We start from the raw sequence: 6,000 nt of genomic DNA, 5'->3' as shown, positions 1-6,000 counted from the left end.
ACCTTCAAGTTTCAGTCAAGAGTTCCATCATGCTCGTGGAAGTTTACTTGGAGAATGACTTCCCAGAGGATATTTCCTGATTCCCTTCAGGAAAGAAGTTCATGTAGCAGCCTTCTAACAAGGAAGTGCACCCCTACAATGATTCTAAATCAACTGTAGAATTCAAGGGGGTCATACTGACTGTAGAGTACACTTTCGGAGAGAGTACTCTGATCATGGGTCACTTCTCTCTTGTCGTTCCTTCTCTCCCTCTCTCCCCTCCCCTGAGGCTGTCTCCCCCCCCCCCACACATATATATATACCATCACCACCACCACCACTGCTACCACCTCTCTCTGCAGTAAGGACTGTCCTTTGTAGGACTGGACTTGTGGACTCAGGAAAAAAAGTAAAGTAGGGCAGAACCTGCCTTGGAGGCTAACAAGTATTAGACTGAAGATCATCTGTTGATATTGAAAGCAGTTAAGGTGATGCCACTATGTACGCATGTACATGCGTTCAAGTATGGGACACTCACAAAGGAAAGGGAATGAAAGGAAATAAGAGCATGTTGATGCTAATGACCTTGGGTTGTTTTGTCCTGGCTTCATCCAATTCTACGTCTTCTCAGTTTTCTCATGGAGCACGTGGTCCTTTTGTAACAAAACCAATTTAATCTTACTTTGAAGTAATTATAAAAAGGAGGAAAGGGGAAATGTAAAAAAGTAAAAAAAAAAAAAGACATAAGGATTTGGTTCATTTAGAACTGAGATCAGACCCTCAATCTTCTGTCCTTATTAATTTGTGTGCTTTGACAAATTACTTAACTTCTTTAGGCCTCTGTTTCATCCTTAAATTGCCTAAATAGTGCATGCTTAGAGCAAAAGGACAACCCACAGATTTAATGGTTTCTGTTTTCAAAGTAAAGGTGCAAAGAGCCAGCGAACGATGGCTGTGGTACCAGGAAGAGATTCTTAAGTTTCCTCTGTGGAATGAGGCAGCTTCAGGAGAGCAAGGGCATGGCCCATTTGAGCATCACACACACACCCCCTCCTCCTCACCATGATCCGACCTAGGCATGAGGAAGACAGAATAAACACCAGACACCTTGGGGTCCAGCAGCAACATTCCAACCCTGTTTGTGGCCATAACTAATGTTCATTAACATGTAGGAGTCTGGAATTTGCTTCCACATGGAGACAAGAGACATACACTTGGAGGACTCTCTGTGAGCTCTGGCCAGTGGGGGACCAAGCTGTGCTTGGAAGGAGGTTCTATGAATGGCTATGCCTACAAACTGGTGAGGCTCATGATGAAGCATCTGGACCTCCAGGGCAGTGTATAAGGATCACCTCAGGATGGGGCAGCTCATGGCTCCAAAGACCTTTTAAAGGCATTGCCCATCATGATAAGAAAGAGGTGGCAACATCCACAGCAGGGACACAGCAGCACTCGACAAAGAAACAGCCCCCACTTCACTCTGCCATGTAAATCTTGCTCCAAAGCACTCAAATTCATTTCAGCAAGAGCTCCCCAGAGCTCGAACTGGATCACCCAGGCTTCTCCAGTCCTTAAGAAAAACAAGAGGATCCGCCAGAATTTGTCAAGAAATTAATTGGAAACAGCAGCGAGAGTTTCATGAATTTGTAATAAGGTAGTAATTTGCTTTCTCAAGGGCAAGCTTGGAGGCTGGCTTCATTCCCTCTGAGGTGACAGTTGAGCCAATGCTGCCACCAGCAAACAGCTGCTTCTGGTCTAGCAAAGCTCCAGAACCATAGGCCCTACCCCAGAAGCCAGGACAGCAGGCTTTATGAGGTGTCTCAGGTGCCTTTTCCAAGAAAAGCAAGAAGAAATGCCTGGGGTGTTGTGGGTGTCTGAAATGGGCTCTTTATTTATTATGTTTATGTGTTTGTATTGAGCAAAAGCTCTATTGAGCAACTCCTTTCTTCTGCTTATGAAGTACTGTAAAACTGGAAAAAATACTCAGAGATTAGGCCTCTGGGCCCAGGATGTGTCACCCAATATTGAGATGTGAGCTTTCTGTATGATGAGGGATAACAGCAGAGGAAATTATAGAACTGTCAATGTCTCATAACGTAGGTCTGCTCTTGACCGGCTCTGCCATGTTGCTCCTTTGGTTTTATTTAAAAACTCAAGTACAGAATGAAGAGGCAGAAATGAAGAAGACAGTCTCTGTCCTCAAGAGACTAGTAGGAAAAAAAGGCATAAATGACTGTAAGGTTAAAAAATAATAATAATCTAAACACTGGAAATGAGAACAAGAGAATACTGCGTGTCTTGCCAACCTCAATGGGGCATTATTTCACAAGTTTGCCCACAGATGACTCAAGGACTGTATCTCCCTGTGGTTTGGATATTTATTATTAATTAAAGACTCAGACTCCATAAAGTTCCACATTGACTTGTGGATTTTTTCTAATAAAAATATAAAGGAGTTTAATAAAAACAATGCAAGGAGTTTAATTTCTTTTAGCTACTAGGCCTTCTACTTCCTAGAGCTATGACACCCCAAGTTATTTTGCCCTTTGTTATTTTTCAAATAGGGTCTTATTTTTTTTTTTTTTTGCCAGTCCTGGGCTTGAGCTCAGGGCCTGAGCACTGTCCTTGGACTTTCTGAAGGCTAGTGGTCTACCACTTGAGCCTCAGCACCACTTCCGGATTTTTTCTATGTATGTGGTACCGAGGAATCAAACCCGGGTCTTCATGCATGCTAGGCAAGCACTTTAACCACTAGGCCAAACTCCCGGCCCCTAGCGTCTTATTTGTTATCCAGGCTGACCTGGACTGCCATCCCCCTATTTATATTTCCCACATAACTAGGTTGACAGGCATACACAACCACATTCAGCATCTTGTTGGCTGAGTGGGATAGGAGGAGTCTCAAAATCTTTGGTGTGGCCTGACCTTGAACTAAGATTTTTTTCCCACACTCAGATTCCCAAATAGATAGGATTACAGGCAAGAGCCACCATGCCCAGTAGGTTATGATTTTTTAATTACTTTTTATTTCATTTTTTCATATTTTCATTTTTATTTCAATTTTTTAACTATGGCAAAAGAACACATAACATAATACTTACCATCTGGGCAAGTATTAGTGGTAGAGTGTAGCCTAGCATGCATGAAGTCCTGTGTTCGATTCCTCAGTACAGATACACACAGAAAAATCTGGATGTGGAGCTGTGGCATAAGTGGTAAAGTACTAGCCTTGAGCAAAAGAAGCACAGGGACAGTATCCAGGCCCTGAGGACTGGAAAAAAAAAAGTTATCATCTTAATCACTCTTCAGTTGGAATTAAGTTATATTCACACTACGTGCTGCTATCACCACCATCTGCAACTGACGTTCCATACACATTAACCAATAAATTCAATGCATAACCTAATGCATTCCATTCTACCCTTCCACCATTCTACATTCTACCTGTATGAAGCAGACTATTTTCAGCTAGATTTCCAGGTCAGAGCTTTGTATTTCTGACTGATCAACAGAGCTCTGAGCTCTGGGCTATTGAGCTCTTTATTTCCAAGATTTCAATTTTATCTTTTTCAAAATTCTCTGTCTTTATTGAGTTCCTCTTCCATATCTTCAGCTGTTTATTTGAAATCTGTTTGTGCTCAGTTGTTTGTCCTCTGAGTCATCCTCATGCATTTTCCTCTTCAGTGTTATTCGTCATTCTTGCCATTTGTTTTTTATTCATTGTTTGGAATTTCTTCCTCTTCACTATCACTTACAGAGTGGAGTTGTTACCTTTGGGGGGAGACTCTCCTTTTGTTTATTCATTTTGTGATTCACCCCCACCCTGCTAGCATTTAACACATCTGGAGCCTAGCTTTTAGGTACAGTTTTCAGCGTCCTAAGTCCTCACAGTTGGTAGTTTCTCAGGGATTATTTAAGAATAGTTAATGGCTGGGTTATAATGTATCTTCCTGTTACTAGATTAGCTCAAAAATAAAAAAATCAAAAAAATCAAAAATTTAATTTCAACGTTCAAATCCTATGCTCAAACCCTCTTCTCCATTCAGAGTGAGAAAGGTTGTCTGCAAAAACTATCATACTTGGATAAAGAAAAAAATCTTATGTTTAGCTGGGCATGGTTGCTCACAATTGTAATCCTAGCTACTCAGGAGGCTGAGATCTTAGGAACAAGGTTCAAAGCCAGCTCAGCACAAAAGGACCTGAGACTCTTATCTCCAATTAACCTCCAGAAAATGGGAAGTGGGGCTTGGCTCAAGGGTAGGGAGGCAGCTTTGAGCTGAAGAGCTCAGAGACCGTGCCCAGGCTGAGTTCAAGCCCCATGACCCACAAAAAGAAGAAGAAGGAGGAGGGGGAGGAGGAGGAGGAGGGGGAGGAGGAGGAGGGGGAGGAGGAGGAGGAGGAGGAGGAGGAGGAGGAGGAGGAGGAAGAGGAGGAGGAGGAGGAGGAGGAGGAAGAGGAGGAGGAGGAGGAGGAGGAAGAGGAGGAGGAGGAAGAAGAAAGAAGGAAAGAAAGAAAGAAAGAAAGAAAGAAAGAAAGAAAGAAAGAAAGAAAGACAAAAAAAATTCTTGTTTTTAAGGCAATCCCTAATGAAGACTAGTCACCACTACTGCTCTAGATGAATAGTGCTATAGATGAATATAGAAGCAAAAATGTATCTTTAGCCAGACCCCAGTGGTTCATGCAAGTAATCCTAATATTCTGGAGGCTGAGAACTAAGAATTACAGTTCTAAACCGGCCTGGGTAGGAAAGAAGAAGGCAGAAGTGGTGCTGTGGCTCAAAGTTGTAGAACCTTGGAAGAAAAAGCTCAGGGACAGCATCCAGGCCCTGAGTTCAAGCCCCATGACTGATGATGAAGATAATAATAATAATAATAATAATAATAATGTATATCTGTGTGCTCTTATAATGAGATTCTCAGCCTCCCCTTCTCCTCCCAGGAGGCAGGGGATGAACTTGGAACTCTTTGTTACTTTCCTTCTACTGATTGCATTTCTTTGTGGTTGTTTACCTTCTTGTTCTCTCTTCAGAGGCTCCTCGTTCTCTTTCTCTCTTTGTATTTTCAAAATCTAGTTTCTTCTTTTTTCAATTTTTCAAATTAAAGTCATTGTTGAATTATAATTCTTTACATTGACACTAGCCTTTTATTAGCTATATTATTTTCAAATGCTTTTTATTCCATGGGTTGACTGTTCACTATTAATATGTCTTATAAAGGAGCAATTGATGTGGCTCGGTTAATTTATTTTCTTTTGTTATTTATGCTTTGATGTCCTATTTAAGCAATCATTGTAAAATTCAATTCCATGAAGTTTTTACTTCTAAGAGTCTTACATTTTTAACACATATAGCTTATCTCATCCATGTAGAATTAATTTTTGTATGAAATATATGGTATGATCTGGGTACCAGTGGCTCATCCATGTAACACTAGCCTGTAATCTCAGGAGGCTGAGAACTAAGGACTTCAAATTCAGCCCAGGCAGGACAATCTGTGAGATTCTTATCTCCAATTAACCAACAAAAGCCAAAGTGGAGCTGTGGTTTAAGTGGAGCTCTAGCCTTGAACAAAAAGAGCTCAAGGACAGTACCCAGGCCCTAAATTCAATCCCCCAGACAAGGGGAAGGGGGCGGAGAGGGAGGTAAAATATGGGTCCAACTTCTTTTACTTGCAGATATTCTATTTCTCAATACTTTTCTTAGCACACTTGTTCAAAAACCCCACTTATCATATATACAAGGGAAATCAGCTTAACCTAGAATTTATTCTAACATTTCCTTCTAAAGAAATTTAGTTCCTCAAAATTCATGTTAAAGAGATAGGTACATTTACTCATACACATAATCACATCTGGGGGGCAAAGAACAAGAAGATCCCAGTTTAAGGACAGGCAAGCAAAAACTGAGTGAGGCCCCATATCAATAAATAAGTTGATGGTAACATAATGGCATATATCTATAATTCCAGCTAGAGTCATGATCTGGGACCAGCCCCAGGCAAAAATGAGACCTTAGCTAAAGCA

Source organism: Megascapheus bottae, chromosome 6 (assembly GCF_031878675.1).
Source record: "Megascapheus bottae isolate mThoBot1 chromosome 6, mThoBot2.hap1, whole genome shotgun sequence".
Lineage (NCBI taxonomy): Eukaryota > Metazoa > Chordata > Mammalia > Rodentia > Geomyidae > Megascapheus > Megascapheus bottae.
This window is presented reverse-complemented; position numbering follows the sequence as displayed.